The sequence below is a fragment of the Taeniopygia guttata genome, chromosome 1, assembly GCF_048771995.1.
Source record: "Taeniopygia guttata chromosome 1, bTaeGut7.mat, whole genome shotgun sequence".
NCBI lineage: Eukaryota > Metazoa > Chordata > Aves > Passeriformes > Estrildidae > Taeniopygia > Taeniopygia guttata.
Genome location: NC_133024.1, coordinates 19,922,035 through 19,938,499, shown reverse-complemented (window position 1 = coordinate 19,938,499; position 16,465 = coordinate 19,922,035).

The window sequence follows — 16,465 nt, the reverse complement described above, 5'->3', positions numbered from 1 at the left end:
CCGCTGGCATGCTTCTGGCAGGTGCTCCAGGACGACTTTCCTGCGTTTTGACTTGGTCCTGATGCAGACGAATCTGGAGAATTCTTGTTCGTGCCCTGAGCTTCCGAGATGCAGAGAAGAAGGGCTGCGCTGAGTTGCTCGGGAAGCAAGGACATAGACAGCGCCTTGTGTTTGGGAGTGAGCAGCTGCTGGTTTTTTGCAATTGACTTCGCTGTGCACTGAATGCCAGGGTGAGCTGTGCACTCTTCTACAACGAGCAGGGCAGCAGAAAACAGAGAGCACGGACGTCTGACAGCAGTTTGAAGCTTGCCTACGAAAGAGTAGTGTTTTTGGAGTGTTCAGCAAATACATGTTTCTGGGCAAGGGCGGGATGCGTGCACTGTGCTGGCAAGCTTTCTCCATGCGAGACACACTGGAAAAGCTTTTCGCTATGATGCAGTCCGCTAGAGACGCAGACTTCGGCTCTCGGCAGCTGTCCGCAGGGAAGCGGCGGTTGCCGGCTTCATCTGCCGAAGCCGCGCTTTGCAGCCTACAAGTGCGGTTCACGTCAGGGGTGCACCTAGTAGCCGCTTCTTCGCCTCCGGCAGCCGGGGAGAGCGGTTGGCTTCTGAGAGGCGAAGAACGAAACCGGCTTGTGTGCGCTGCCTTGGCACTGCTAGGGGACGGTGGCGGCAGCTGCCAGCCCTTTCAATTCACCGCTGGCATGCTTCTGGCAGGTGCTCCAGGACGACTTTCCTGCGTTTTGACTTGGTCCTGATGCAGACGAATCTGGAGAATTCTTGTTCGTGCCCTGAGTTTCCGAGATGCAGAGATCTCGATGGCAGCTGCAGAGTAGAAAGGCTGCGCTGAGTTGCTCGGTAAGCAAGGACATAGACAGCGCCTTGTGTTTGGGAGTGAGCAGCTGCTGGTTTTTTGCAATTGACTTCGCTGTGCACTGAATGTCAGGTGGAGCTGTGCACTCTTCTACAACGAGCAGGACACCACAAAGCAGAGAGCACGGATGTCTGACAACAGTTTGAAGCTTGCCTAGGAAAGAGCAGTGTTTTTGGAGTGTTGAGCAAATATATGTTTCTGGGCAATGGCGGGATGCGTGCACTGTGCTGGCAAGCTTTCTCCCTGCGAGACACGCTGGAAAAGCTTTTCGCTATGATGCAGTCCGCTAGAGACGCAGACTTCGGCTCTCCGCGGCTGTCCGCAGGAAAGCGGCGGTTGCCAGGGTCTTTCTGCCGAAGCCGCGCTTTGCAGCCTACAAGTGCGGTTCACTTCAGCGGTGCACCTAGCAGCCGCTTCTTCGCCTCCGGCAGCCGGGGAGAGCGATTGGCCTCTGAGAGGACAAGAACGAAACCGGCTTGTGTGCGCTGCATTGGCACTGCTAGAGGACGGTGGCGGCAGCTGCCAGCCCTTTCAATTCACCGCTGGCATGCTTCTGGCAGGTGCTCCAGGACGACTTTCCTGCGTTTGGACTTGGTCCTGATGCAGACGAATCTGGAGAATTCTTGTTCGTGCCCTGAGCTTCCGAGTTGCAGAGATCTCGATGGCAGCAGCAGAGAAGAAGGGCTGTGCTGAATTGCTCGGGAAGCAAGGACATAGACAGCGCCTTGTGTTTGGGAGTGAGCAGCTGCTGGTTTTTTGCAGTTGACTTCGCTGTGCACTGAATGCCAGGGTGAGCTGTGCACTCCTGTACAACGAGCAGGGCAGCAGAAAACAGAGAGCACGGACGTCTTACAGCAATTTGAAGCTTGCCTAGGAAAGAGCAGTGTTTTTGGAGTGTTGAGCAAATATATGTTTCTGGGCAAGGGCGGGATGCGTGCACTGTGCTGGCAAGCTTTCTCCCTGCGAGACACGCTGGAAAAGCTTTTCGCTATGATGCAGTCCGCTAGAGACGCAGACTTCGGCTCTCCGCAGCTGTCCGCAGGGAAGCACCGGTTGCCGGCTTCATCTGCCGAAGCCGCGCTTTGCAGCCTACAAGTGCGGTTCACGTCAGCGGTGCACCTAGTATACGCTTCTTCGCCTCCGGCAGCCGGGGAGAGCGGTTGGCTTCTGAGAGGCGAAGAACGAAACCGGCTTGTGTGCGCAGCCTTGGCTCTGCTAGAAGACGGTGGCTGCAGCTTCCCTCGCTTTCAATTGACCGCTGGCATGCTTCTGGCAGGTGCTCCAGGACGACTTTCCAGCGTTTTCACTTGGTCCTGATGCAGACGAATCTGGAGAATTCTTGTTCGTTCCCTGAGCTTCCGAGATGCAGAGAAGAAGGGCTGTGCTGAATTGCTCGGGAAGCAAGGACATAGACAGCGCCTTGTGTTTGGGAGTGAGCAGCTGCTGGTTTTTTGCAGTTGACTTCGCTGTGCACTGAATGCCAGGGTGAGCTGTGCACTGTTCTACAACGAGCAGGGCAGCAGAAAACAGAGAGCACAGATGTCTGACAGCAGTTTGAAGCTTGCCTAGGAAAGAGTAGTGTTTTTGGAGTGTTGAGCAAATATATGTTTCTGGGCAAGGGCGGGATGCGTGCAGTGTTCTGGCAAGCTTTCTCCGTGCGAGACACGCTGGAAAAGCTTTTCGCTATGATGCAGTCCGCTAGAGACGGAGTCTTCGGCTCTCCGCAGCTGTCCGCAGGGAAGCGGCGGTTGCCGGCTTCTTTCTGCCGAAGCCGCGCTTTGCAGCCTACAAGTGCGGTTCACGTCAGGGGTGCACCTAGTAGCCGCTTCTTCGCCTCCGGCAGCCGGGGAGAGCGGTTGGCGTCTGAGAGGACAAGAACGAAACCGGCTTGTGTGCGCTGCATTGGCACTGCTAGAGGACGGTGTTGGCAGCTGCCAGGCCTTTCAATTCACCGCTGGCATGCTTCTGGCAGGTGTTTCAGGACGACTTTCCTGCGTTTGGACTTGGTCCTGATGCAGACGAATCTGGAGAATTCTTGTTCGTGCCCTGAGCTTCCGAGATGCAGAGAAGAAGGGCTGCGCTGAGTTGCTCGGGAAGCAAGGACATAGACAGCGCCCTGTGTTTGGGAGTGAGCAGCTGCTGGTGCTTTGCAATTGACTTCGCTGTGCACTGAATGCCAGGGTGAGCTGTGCACTCTTCTACAACGAGCAGGGCAGCAGAAAACAGAGAGCACGGACGTCTTACAGCAATTTGAAGCTTGCCTAGGAAAGAACAGTGTTTTTGGAGTGATCAGCAAATACATGTTTCTGGGCAAGGGCGGGATGCTTGCAGTGTGCTGGCAAGCTTTCTCCCTGCGAGACACCCAGGAAAAGCTTTTCGCTATGATGCAGTCCGCTAGAGACGCAGACTTCGGCTCTCGGCAGCTGTCCGCAGGGAAGCGGCGGTTGCCGGCTTCTTTCTGCCGAAGCCGCGCTTTGCAGCCTACAAGTGCGGTTCACGTCAGCGGTGCACCTAGTAGCCGCTTCTTCGCCTCCGGCAGCCGGGGAGAGCGGTTGGCTTCTGAGAGGCGAAGAACGAAACCGGCTTGTGTGCGCAGCCTTGGCTCTGCTAGAGGACGGTGGCTGCAGCTGCCTGCGCTTTCAATTCACAGCTGGCATGCTTCTGGCAGGTGCTCCAGGACGACTTTCCTGCGTTTTGACTTGGTCCTGATGCAGACGAATCTGGAGAATTCTTGTTCGTGCCCTGAGCTTCCGAGATGCAGAGATCTCGATGGCAGCAGCAGAGAAGAAGGGCTGTGCTGAATTGCTCGGGAAGCAAGGACATAGACAGCGCCTTGTGTTTGGGAGTGAGCAGCTGCTGGTTTTTTGCAGTTGACTTCGCTGTGCACTGAATGCCAGGGTGAGCTGTGCACTCTTCTACAACAACCGGGGCTGCAGAAAACAGAGAGCACGGACGTCTGACAGCAGTTTGAAGCTTGCCTAGGAAAGAGCAGTGTTTTTGGAGTGTTCAGCAAATATAAGTTTCTGGGCAAGGGCGGGATGCGTGCACTGCGCTGGCAAGCTTTCTCCCTGCCAGACACGCTGGAAAAGCAGGAACCGGGGCTGGTGAGTTTTTTTTCCCAGGGAAAAGAGCCGATGTTTCTGCTCAAGGTCCTGTGGCCCTGAGCAGGCAGCTGATTGCAAAAAATCCAAACATCGTAGGATGGACCCCAATAGAGAAGCTGCCTCCACCTCATACTTGTGCTGCCCTGAGAGTCCCAGAGGAGCCCTACAAACTGACATCAGGAATCATGACTGGTGAGTTTTCTTTCCCAGGGAAAACAGCCGATGTTTATGCTCAGGGTCCTGTAGCCCTGAGCAGGCAGCTGATTGCAAAAAATCCAAACATCGAAGGATGGGCCCCATACAGAAGCTGCCTCCACCTCATACTTGTGCTGCCCTGACAGTCCCAGAGGAGCCCTACAAACTGACATCAGGAACCTGGACTGGTGAGTTTTCTTTCCCAGGGAAAACTGCCGATGTTTCCGCTCAGGGCCCTGTCGCTCTGAGCTGGCATCTGCCTGCAAAAAATCCGAACATCAAAGGATAAGTCCCAGATAAGAGCTGCCCCCACCTCATACTTGTGTTGCCCTGACAGTCCCAGAGGAGCCCTACAAACGGACATCAGGAACCGGAGCTGGTGAGTTTTCTTTCCCAGGGAAAACAGCCGATGTTTCTGCTCAGGGTCCTGTGGCCCTGAGCAGGCAGCTGATTGCAAAAAATCCAAACATCGAAGGATGGGCCCCATACAGAAGCTGCCTCCACCTCATACTTGTGCTGCCCTGACAGTCCCAGAGGAGCCCTACAAACTGACATCAGGAACCTGGACTGGTGAGTTTTCTTTCCCACTGAAAACAGCCGATGTTTCTGCTCAGGGCCCTGTGGCTCTGAGCCGGATGGTGATTGCAAAAAATTCGAACATCGAAGGATAAGTCCCAGACCGGAGTTGCCCCCACCTCATATTTGTGCTGCCCTCACAGTCCCAGAGGAGCCCTACAAACTGACATCAGGAACCTGGACTGGTCAGTTTACTTTCCCAGGGGAAACAGCCGATGATTGTTCTCAGGGCCATGTGCCACTTACAGGGGAGCTGACTGCAAAATATCCGAACATCGAAGGTAAGTCCCATACAGGAGCTGCCCCCACCTCATACTTGTGCTGCCCTGACAGTCCCAGAGGAGCCCTACAAACTGATATCAAGAACCTGGACTGTTGAGTTTTCTTTCCCAGGAAAAACAACCAATGTTTTGCCCAGGGCCCTGTGCCCCTTAGAGGGAAGCTGACTGCAAAAAATCCGAATATGGAAGGATGGGCCCCATAGCGAATCTGCCTCCACCTCATACTTGTGCTGCCCTGACAGTCCCATGGGAGCCCTACAAACTGACATCAGGAACCTGGAGTGGTGAGCTTTCATTCCCAGGGAAAAGAGACGATGTTTTTGCCCAGGGCCCTGTGGGTCTGAGCCGGTAGATTACTGCAAAAAATCCAAACATCGAAGGATAAGTCCCAGATCGAAGTTGCCCCCACCTCATACTTGTGCTGCCCTCACAGGCCCCGAGGAGCCCTACAAACTGACATCAGGAACCTGGACTGGTGAGTTTTCTTTCCCAGGGAAAACAGCCGATGTTTGTGCTCAGGGCCCTGTGGCTCTGAGCCGGCTGCTGATTGGAAAAAATCCGAACATCGAAGGATAAGTCCCATACAGGAGCTGCCCCCACCTCATACTTGTGCTGCCCTGACAGTCCCAGGGGAGCCCTACAAAATGACATCAGGAACCTGAACTGGAGAATTTTCTTTCCCAGGGAAAACAGCCGATGTTTTTGCTCAGGGCCCTGTGGCTCTGAACCGGCTGCTGATTGCAAAAAATCCGAACATCGAAGGAAAAGTCCCATACAGGAGGTTCCTCCACCTCATACTTGTTCTGCCCTGACAGTCGCAGGGGAGCCCTACAAGCTGACATCAGGAACCTGGACTGGTGAGTTTTCTTTCCCAGGGAAGTCTGCCGATATTGTTACTCAGGGCCCTGGGCCTCTTAGCGGGGAGGTGTATGCAAAAAATCCGAATATGGAAGGATGGGCCCAATACAGAAACTGCCTCCACCTCATACTTGTGCTGCCCTGAGAGTCCCAGAGGACCCCTACAAACTGACATCAGGAACCTGGACTGGTGAGTTTTCTTTCCGAGGGAAAACCACCGATGTTTCTGCTCACGGTCCTGTGGCCCTGAGCAGGCAGCTGAGGGATAAAATTCAGAACATCGAAGGATGGGTCCCATACAGTGACTTCCTCCACCTCATACTTGTGCTGCCCTGACAGTCCCAGAAGAGCCCTACAAACTGACATCAGGAATCTGGACTGGTGAGTTTTCTTTCCCAGGGAAAACAGCCGATGTTTCTGCTCAGGGTCCTTTGGCCCGGAGGAGGCAGCTGATTGCAAAAAATCCGAACATCGAAGGATGGGACCCATACAGAAGCTGCCTCCACCTCATACTTATGCTGCCCTGACAGTCCCAGAGGAGCCCTACAAACTGACATCAGGAACCTGGACTGGTGAGTTTTCTTTCCCAGGGAAAACAGCCGATGTTTTTGCTCAGGGCCCTGTGCCCCTTAGCGGGGAGCTGATTAAAAAAAATCCGAACATCGAAGGATAAGTCCCATACAGGAGCTGCGCCCACCTCATACTTGTGCTGCCCTGACAGTCCCAGGGGAGCCCTAAAAACTGAAATAACAAACCTGGACTGGTGAGTTTTCTTTCCCAGGGAAAACAGCCGATGTTTATGCTCAGGGTCCTGTAGGCCTGAGCAGGCAGCTGATTGCAAAAAATTAGAACATCGAAGGATGGGCCCCATACAGAAGCTGCATCCAGCTCATACTTGTGCTGCCCTGACAGTCCCAGAGGAGCCCTATAAACTGATATCAGGAATCTGGACTGGTGAGTTTTCTTTCCCAGGGAAAACAGCCGATGTTTCTGCTCAGGGTCCTGTGGCCCTGAGCCAGCAGCAGATTGCAAAAAATCCGAACATCGAGGGATAAGTCCCAGACCGGAGTTGCCCCCACCTCATATTTGTGCTGCCCTCACAGTCCCAGAGGAGCCCTACAAACTGACATCAGGAACCTGGACTTGTGAGTTTTCTTTCCCAGGGAAAACAGGCGATGTTTCCGCTCAGGGCCCTGTCGCTCTGAGCAGGCAGCTGATTTTAAAAAATCCAAACATCGAAGGATGGGCCCCATACAGAAGCTGCCTCCACCTCATACTTGTGCTGCCCTGACAATCCCAGAGGAGCCCTACAAACTGACATCAGTAACCTAGACTGGTGAGCTTTCTTTCCCAGGGAAAACAGCCGATGTTTCTGCTCAGGGTCCTGTGCCCCTTAGCGGGAAGCTGACTGCAAAAAATCCGAATATTGAAGGATGGACCCCATAGAGAATCTGCCTCCACCTCATACTTGTGCTGCCCTGACAGTCCCAGAGGAGCCCTAAAAACTGACATCAGGAACCTGGACTGGTGAGCTTTCTTTCCCAGGGAAAAGAGACGATGTTTTTGTTCAGGGCCCTGTGGGTCTGAGCCGGTAGCTTACTGCAAAAAATCCGAATATCGAAGGATAAGTCCCAGATCGGAGTTGCCCCCAACTCATAATTGTGCTGACCTGACAGTCCCAGAGGAGCCCTACAAACTGACATCAGGAACCTGGACTGGTGAGTTTTCTTTCCCAGGGTAAACAACCAATGTTTTTGCCCAGGGCCCTGTGCCCCTTACCGGGGAGCTGACTGCAAAAAATCCGAACATCGAAGGATAAGTCCCATACAGAAGCTGCGCCCACGTCATGCTTGTGCTGCCCTGAGAGTCCGAGGGGAGCCCTACAGACTGAAATAAGAAACCTGGACTGGTGAGTATTTTTTCCGAGGGAAAACAACCGATGTTTTTGCTCAGGGTCCTTTGGCCCTGAGCAGGCAGCTGATTGCAAAAAATCCAAACATCGAAGGATGGGCCCCATAGAGAAGCTGCCTCCACCTCATACTTGTGCTGCTCTGAGAGTCCCAGAGGAGCCCTACAAACTGACATCATGAATCTGGACTGGTGAGTTCTCTTTCCCAGGGAAAACAGCCGATGTTTGTGCTCAGGGCCCTGTGGCTCTGAGCCGGCTGCTGATTGGAAAAAATCCGAGCATCGAAGGATAAGTCCTATACAGGAGCTGCCCCCACCTCATACTTTTGCTGCCCTGACAGTCCCAGGGGAGCTCTACAAACTGACATCAGGAACCTGGACTGGAGAATTTTCTTTCCCAGGGAAAACAGCCGATGTTTGTGCTCAGGGCCCTATGGATCTGACCTGGATTCTGATTGCAAAAAATCCGAAGATCGAAGGATAAGTCCGAGACCAGAGCTGCCTCCACCTCATACTTGTGTTGCCCTGACAGTCCCAGAGGAGCCCTACAAACTGACATCAGGAACCGGGGCTGGTGAGTTTTCTTTCCCAGGGAAAACAGCCGATGTTTCCGCTCAGGGTCCTTTGGCAGGGAGCAGGCAGTTGATTGCAAAAAATCCAAACATCGAAGGATGGGCCCCTACAGAAGCTGCCTCCACCTCATACTTGTGCTGCCCTGACAGTCCCAGAGGAGCCCTACAAACTGACATCAGGAACCTGGACTGGTGAGTTTTCTTTCCCAGGAAAAACAACCAATGTTTCTGCTCAGGGTCCTGTGGCCCTGAGCAGGCAGCTGATTGCAAAAAATCCGAACATCGAAGGATGGGCCCCATACAGAAGCTGCCCCCACCTCATATTTGTGCTGCCCTGACAGTCCCAGAGGAGCCCTACAAACTGACATCAGGAACCTGGACTGGTGAGTTTTCTTTCCCAGGGAAAACAGCCGATGTTTGTGCTCAGGGTCCTGTGGCTCTGAGCAGGCTGCTGATTGCAAAACAATCCGAATCTTCGAAGGATGGGCCCCATAGAGAATCTGCCTCCACCTCATACTTGTGCTGCCCTGACAGTCCCATGGGAGCACTACAAACTGACATCAGGAACCGGGGTTGGTGAGCTTTCTTTCCCAGAGAAAAGAGACGATGTTTTTGCTCAGGGCCCTGTGGGTCTGAGCCGGTAGCTTACTGCAAAAAATCCGAATATCGAAAGAATAAGTCCCAGATCGGAGTTGCCCCCACTTCATACTTGTGCTGACCTGACAGTCCCAGAGGAGCCCTACAAACTGACATCAGGAACCTGGACTGGTGAGTTTTCTTTCCCAGGGTAAACAACCAATGTTTTTTCCCAGGGCCTTGTGCCCCTAACCGGGGAGCTGACTGAAAAAATCCGAACATCGAAGGATAAGTCCCATACAGAAGCTGCCCCCGCCTCATGCTTGTGCTGCCCTGACAGTCCCAGGGGAGCCCTATAAACTGGCATTGGGAACCTGGACTGGAGAATTTTCTTTCCCAGGGAAAACAGCCGATGTTTGTGCTCAGGGCCCTGTGGCTCTGAGCCGGCTGCTGATTGCAAAAAATCCGAACATCGAAGGAAAAGTCCCATACAGGAGGTTCCTCCACCTCATACTTGTTCTGCCCTGACAGTCGCAGGGGAGCCCTACAAACTGACATCAGGAACCTGGACTAGTGAGTTTTCTTTCCCAGGGAAAACTGCCAATGTTGTTACTCAGGGCACTGGGCCTCATAGCGGTAAGGTGTCTGCAAAAAATACGAATATGGAAGGATAAGTCCCAATACAGAAGCTGCCCCCACCTCATACTTGTGCTGCCCTGAGAGTCCCAGAGGAGCCCTAAAAACTGACATCAGGAACCTGGACTGGTGAGTTTTCTTTCCGAGGGAAAACCACCGATGTTTCTGCTCACGGTCCTGTGGCCCTGAGCAGGCAGCTGAGGGCAAAAATTCAGAACATTGAAGGATGGGCCCCATACAGTGGCTTCCTCCACCTCATACTTGTGCTGCCCTGAGAGTCCCAGAGGAGCCCTACAAACTGACATCAGGAACCTGGACTGGTGAGTTTTCTTTCCCAGGGAAAACAGCCGATGTTTGTGCTCCGTACCCTGTGGCTCTGAGCCGGCTGCTGATTGCAAAAAATCCGTACATCGAAGGATGGGACCCATACAGAAGCTGCCTCCACCTCATACTTGTTCTGCCCTGACAGTCCCAGGGGAGCCCTACAAACTGACATCAGGAACCTGGACTGGTGAGTTTCCTTTCCCAGGGAAAACAGCCGATGTTTCTGTTCAGGGTCCTTCGGCCCGGAGCAGGCAGCTGATTGCAAAAAATCCGAACATCGAAGGATGGGCCCCATACAGAAGCAGCCTCCACCTCATACTTGTGCTGCCCTGACAGTCCCAGAGGAGCCCTACAAACTGACATCAGGAACCTGGACTGGTGAGTTTTCTTTCCCAGGGAAAAGATCCGATGTTTGTGCTCAGGGCCCTGTGGCTCTGAGCCCGCAGCTGACTGCAAAAACTCCGAACATCGAAGGATGGGCCCCGTAGAGAATCTGCCACCACCTTTTATTTCTGCTGCCCTGAAAGTCCCCGAGAAGCCTTGCAAACTGCCATCAGGAACCGGGGCTGGTGAGTTTTCTTTCCCAGGGAAAAGAGCCGATGTTTCTGCTCAGGGTCCTGTGGCCCTGAGCAGGCAGCTGATTGCAAAAAATCCAAACATCGAAGGATGGGCCCCATAGAGAATCTGCCTCCACCTCATACTTGTGCTGCCCTGACAGTCCCAGAGGAGCCCTACAAACTGACATCAGGAACCTGGACTGGTGAGTTTTCTTTCCAAGGGAAAACAGCCGATGTTTCTGCTCAGGGTCCTGTGGTCCTGGGCAGGCAGTAGATTGAAAAAAATCTGAACATCGAAGGATAGGCCCCATACAGACGCTGCCTCCACCTCATACTTGTGATGCCCTGACAGTCCCAGAGGAGCCCTACAAACAGACATCAGGAACCTGGACTGGCGAATTTTCTTTCCCATGGAAAACAGCTGATGTTTGTGCTCATGGCCCTGTGGCTCTGAGCCGGTAGCTGACTGCAAAAAATCCGAACATCGAAGGATAAGTCCCATAGAGGAGCTGCCTCCACCTCATACTTGTGCTGCCCTGACAGTCCCAGGGGAGCCCTACAAACTGACATCAGGAACCTGGACTGGTGAGTTTTCTTTCCCAGGGTAAACAGCCGATGTTTTTGCTCAGGGCCCTGTGGCTCTGAGCCGGCTGCTGATTGCAAAAAATCCGAACATCGAAGGATAAGTCCCATACAGGAGCTGCCTCCACCTCATACTTGTGCTGCCCTGACAGTCCCAGGGGAGCCCTACAAACTGACATGTGGAACCGGGGCTGGTGAGTTTTCTTTCCCAGGGAAAACAGGCGATGTTTCTGTTCACGGTCCTGTGGCCCTGAGCAGGCAGCTGACTGCAAAAAATCCGAACATCGAAGGATAAGTCCCAAACCGGAGCTGACTAAACATCATACTTGTGCTGTTCTTACAGTCCCAGAGGAGCCCTACACACTGACATCAGGAACCTGGACTGGTGAGTTTTCTTTCCCAGGGAAAAGAGCCGATGTTTCTGCTCAGGGTCCTTTGGCCGGGAGCAGGCAGTTGATTGCAAAAAATCTGAACATCGAAGGATGGGCCCCATACAGAAGCAGCCCTCACCTCATACTTGTGCTGCCATGACAATCTCAGAGGAGCCCTAAAAACAGACATCAGGAACCTGGGCTGGTGAGTTTTCTTTCCCAGGGAAAACTGCCGATGTAGTTACTCAGGGCCCTGGGCCTCTTAGCGGGGAGGTGTCTGCAAAAAATCCGAATGTGGAAGGATGGGCCCAATACAGAAGCTACGTCCACCTCATACCTGTGCTGCCCTGAGAGTCCCAGAGGAGCCCTACAAACTGACATCAGGAACCTGGACTGGTGAGTTTTCTTTCCCAGGGAAAACAGCCGATGTTTCTGCTCAGGGTCCCTTGGCCCGGAGCAGGCAGCTGATTCCAAAAAATCCGAACATTGAAGGATGGGCTCCATACAGAAGCTGCCTCCACGTCATACTTGTGCTGCCCTGACAGTCCCAGAGGAGCCCTAAAAACTGACATCAGGAACCTGGACTGGTGAGTTTTCTTTCCCAGGGAAAACAGCTGATGTTTCTTCTCAGGGCCCTGTGCCCCTAAGCGCGGCGCTGACTGCAAAAAATCCGAATATCGAAGGATGGACCCCAGAGAGAATCAGCCGCCACCTCATACTTGTGCTGCCCTGACAGTCCCAGAGGAGCCCTACAAACTGACATCAGGAACCTGGACTGGTGTGTTTTCTTTCCCACTGAAAACTGCCGAGGTTTCTGCTCAGGGCCCTGTGGCTCTGAGCCGGAAGGTGATTGCAAAAAATTCGAATATCGAAGGATAAGTCCCAGACCGGAGTTGCCCCCACCTCATATTTGTGTTGCCCTGACAGTCCCAGAGGAGCCCTACAAACTGACATCAGGAACCTGTACTGGTGAGTTTTCTTTCCCAGGGAAAACAGCCGATGTTTCTGCTCAGGGTCCTGTGGCCCTGAGCAGGCTGCTGATTGCAAAAAAATCCGAATCTTCGAAGGATGGGCCCCATACAGAAGCTGCCCCCACCTCAGATTTGTGCTGCCCTGACAGTACCAGAGGAGCCCTACAAACTGACATCAGGAACCTGGACTGGAGAGTTTACTTTCCCAGGGGAAACAGCCGATGATTGTGCTCAGGGCCCTGTGCCACTTACCGGGGAGCTGACTGCAAAAAATCCAAACATCGAAGGATAAGTCCCATACAGAAATTGCCCCCACCTCATACTTGTGCTGCCCTGACAGTACCAGAGGAGCCCTACAAACTGACATCAGGAACCTGGACTTGTGAGTTTTCTTTCCCAGGGAAAACAGGCGATATTTCCGCTCAGGGCCCTGTGCCCCTAAGCGCGGAGCTGACTGCAAAAAATCAGAATATCGAAGGATGGGCCCCATAGAGAATCAGCAGCCACCTCATTCTTGTGCTGCCCTGACAATCCCAGAGGAGCCCTACAAACTGACATCAGTAACCTGGACTGGTGAGCTTTCTTTCCCAGGGAAAACATCCGATGTTTCTGCTCAGGGTCCTGTACCCCTTAGCGGGAAGCTGACTGCAAAATATCCGAATATTGAAGGATGGACCCCATAGAGAATCTGCCTCCACCTCATACTTGTGCTGCCCTGACAGTCCCAGAGGAGCCCTAAAAACTGACATCAGGAACCTGGACTGGTGAGCTTTCTTTCCCAGGGAAAAGAGACGATGTTTTTGCTCAGGGCCCTGTGGGTCTGAGCCGGTAGCTTACTGCAAAAAATCCGAATATCGAAGGATAAGTCCCAGATCGGAGTTGCCCCCACCTCATAATTGTGCTGACCTGACAGTCCCAGAGGAGCCCTAAAAACTGACATCAGGAACCTGGACTGGTGCGTTTTCTTTCCCAGGGAACACAACCAATGTTTCTGCTCAGGGTCCTGTGGCCCTGAGCAGGCAGCTGATTGCAAAAAATCCGAACATCGAAGGATGGGCCCCATACAGAAGCTGCCCCCACCTCATATTTGTGCTGCCCTGACAGTCCCAGAGGAGCCCTACAAACTGACATCAGGAACCTGGACTGGTGAGTTTTCTTTTCCAGGTAAAACAGCCGATGTTTGTGCTCAGGGTCCTGTGGCTCTGAGCAGGCTGCTGATTGCAAAAAATCCGAATCTTCGAAGGATGGGCCCCATAGAGAATCTGCTTCCACCTCATACTTGTGCTGCCCTGACAGTCCCATGGGAGCCCTACAAACTGACATCAGGAACCGGGGTTGGTGAGCTTTCTTTCCCAGAGAAAAGAGACGATGTTTTTCTTCAGGGCCCTGTGGGTCTGAGCCGGTAGCTTACTGCAAAAAATCCGAATATCGAAAGAATAAGTCCCAGATCAGAGTTGCTACCACCTCATACTTGTGCTGACCTGACAGTCCCAGAGGAGCCCTACAAACTGACATCAGGAACCTGGACTGGTGAGTTTTCTTTCCCAGGGTAAACAACCAATGTTTTTTCCCAGGGCCCTGTGCCCCTTACCGGGGAGCTGACTGAAAAAATTCGAACATCGAAGGATAAGTCCCATACAGAAGCTGCGCCCACCTCATGCCTGTGGTGCCCTGACAGTCCCAGGGGAGCCCTACAAACTGAAATAAGAAACCTGGACTGGTGAGTATTCTTTCCCATGGAAAAGATCCGATGTTTGTGCTCAGGGCCCTGTGGCTCTGAGCCGGCTGCTGATTGCAAAAAATCCGAACATCGAAGGATAAGTCCCATACAGGAGCTGCCCCCACCTCATACTTGTGCTGCCCTGACAGTCCCAGGGGAGTCCTATAAACTGGCATCGGGAACCTGGACTGGAGAATTTTCTTTCCCAGGGAAAACCGCCGATGTTTGTGCTCAGGGCCCTGTGGCTCTGAGCCGGCTGCTGATTGCAAAAAATGCAAACATCGAAGGATAAGTCCCATACAGGAGCTGCCTCCACCTGATATTTGTGCTGCCCTGACAGTCCCAGGGGAGCCCTACAAACTGACATCAGGAACCTGGACTGGTGAGTTTCCTTTCCCAGGGAAAACAGCCGATGTTTCTGCTCAGGGTCCTTTGGCACGGAGCAGGCAGCTGATTGCAAAAAATCCGAACATCGAAGGATGGGCCCCATACAGAAGCAGCCTCCACCTCATACTTGTGCTGTCCTGACAGTCACAGAGGAGCCCTACAAACTGACATCAGGAACCTGGACTGGTGAGTTTTCTTTCCCAGGGAAAACAGCCGATGTTTCTGCTCAGGGCCCTGTGCCCCTAAGCGCGGAGCTGACTGCAAAAAATCCGAATATCGAAGGATGGGCCCCATAGAGAATCAGCCGCCACCTCATACTTGTGCTGCCCTGAGAGTCCCAGAGGAGCCCTACAAACTGACATCAGGAACCTGGTCTAGTGAGTTTTCTTTCCCAGGGAAAATAGTCGATGTTTCTGCTCAGGGTCCTGTGGCCCTGACCAGGCAGCTGATTGCAAAAAATGCAAATATTGAAGGATGGGCCCCATACAGAAGCTGCCTCCACCTCATACTTGTGCTGCCCTGACAGTCCCAGAGGAGCTCTACAAACTGACATCAGTAACCTGGACTGGTGAGTTTTCTTTCCCAGGGAAAACAGCCGATGTTTCTGTTCACGGTCCTTTTGCCCTCAGCAGGCAGCTGACTGCAAAAAATCCGAACATCGAAGGATAAGTCCCACAACGGAGCTTACTCAACCGCATACGTGTGCTGACCTGACAGTCCCAGGGGAGCCCTACAAACTGACATCAGGAACCTGGACTGGTGAGTTTTCTTTCCCAGGGTAAAAAACCAATGTTTTCGCCCAGGGCCCCGTGCCCCTTACCGGGGAGCTGACTGCAAAAAATCCGAACATCGAAGGATAAGTCCCATACAGAAGCTACGCCCACCTCATGCTTGTGCTGCCCTGAGAGTCCCAGGGGAGCCCTACAAACTGAAATAAGAAACCTGGACTGGTGAGTATATTTTCTGAGGGAAAACAACCGATGTTTCTGCTCAGGGTCCTTTGGCCCTGAGCAGGCAGCTGATTGCAAAAAATCCAAACATCGAAGGATGGGCCCCATAGAGAAGCTGCCTCCACCTCATACTTGTGCTGCCCTGAGAGTCCCAGAGGAGCCCTACAAACTGACATCAGGAATCTGGACTGGTGAGTTTTCTTTCCCAGGGAAAACAGCCGATGTTTGTGCTCAGGGCCCTGTGGCTCTGAGCCGGCTGCTGATTGGAAAAAATCCGAACATCGAAGGATAAATCCCATACAGGAGCTGCCCCCACCTCATACTTGTCCTGCCCTAACAGTCCCAGGGGAGCTCTACAAACTGACATCAGGAACCTGGACTGGAGAATTTTCTTTCCCAGGGAAAAGAGCCGATGTTTTTGCTCAGGGCCCTGTGGATCTGACCTGGATTCTGATTGCAAAAAATCCGAAGATCGAAGGATAAGTCTGAGACCAGAGCTGCCTCCACCTCATACTTGTGTTGCCCTGACAGTCCCAGAGGAGCCCTACAAACTGACATCAGGAACCGGGGCAGGTGAGTTTTCTTTCCCAGGTAAAACAGCCGATGTTTGTGCTCAGGGTCCTGTGGCTCTGAGCAGGCTGCTGATTGCAAAAAAATCCGAATCTTCGAAGGATGGGCCCCATAGAGAATCTGCCTCCACCTCATACTTGTTCTGCCCTGACAGTCCCATGGGAGCCCTACAAACTGACATCAGGAACCGGGGTTGGTGAGCTTTCTTTCCCAGAGAAAAGAGACGATGTTTTTCTTCAGGGCCCTGTGGGTCTGAGCCGGTAGCTTACTGCAAAAAATCCGAATATCGAAAGAATAAGTCCCAGATCAGAGTTGCTACCACCTCATACTTGTGCTGACCTGACAGTCCCAGAGGAGCCCTACAAACTGACATCAGGAACCTGGACTGGTGAGTTTTCTTTCCCAGGGTAAACAACCAATGTTTTTTCCCAGGGCCCTGTGCCCCTTACCGGGG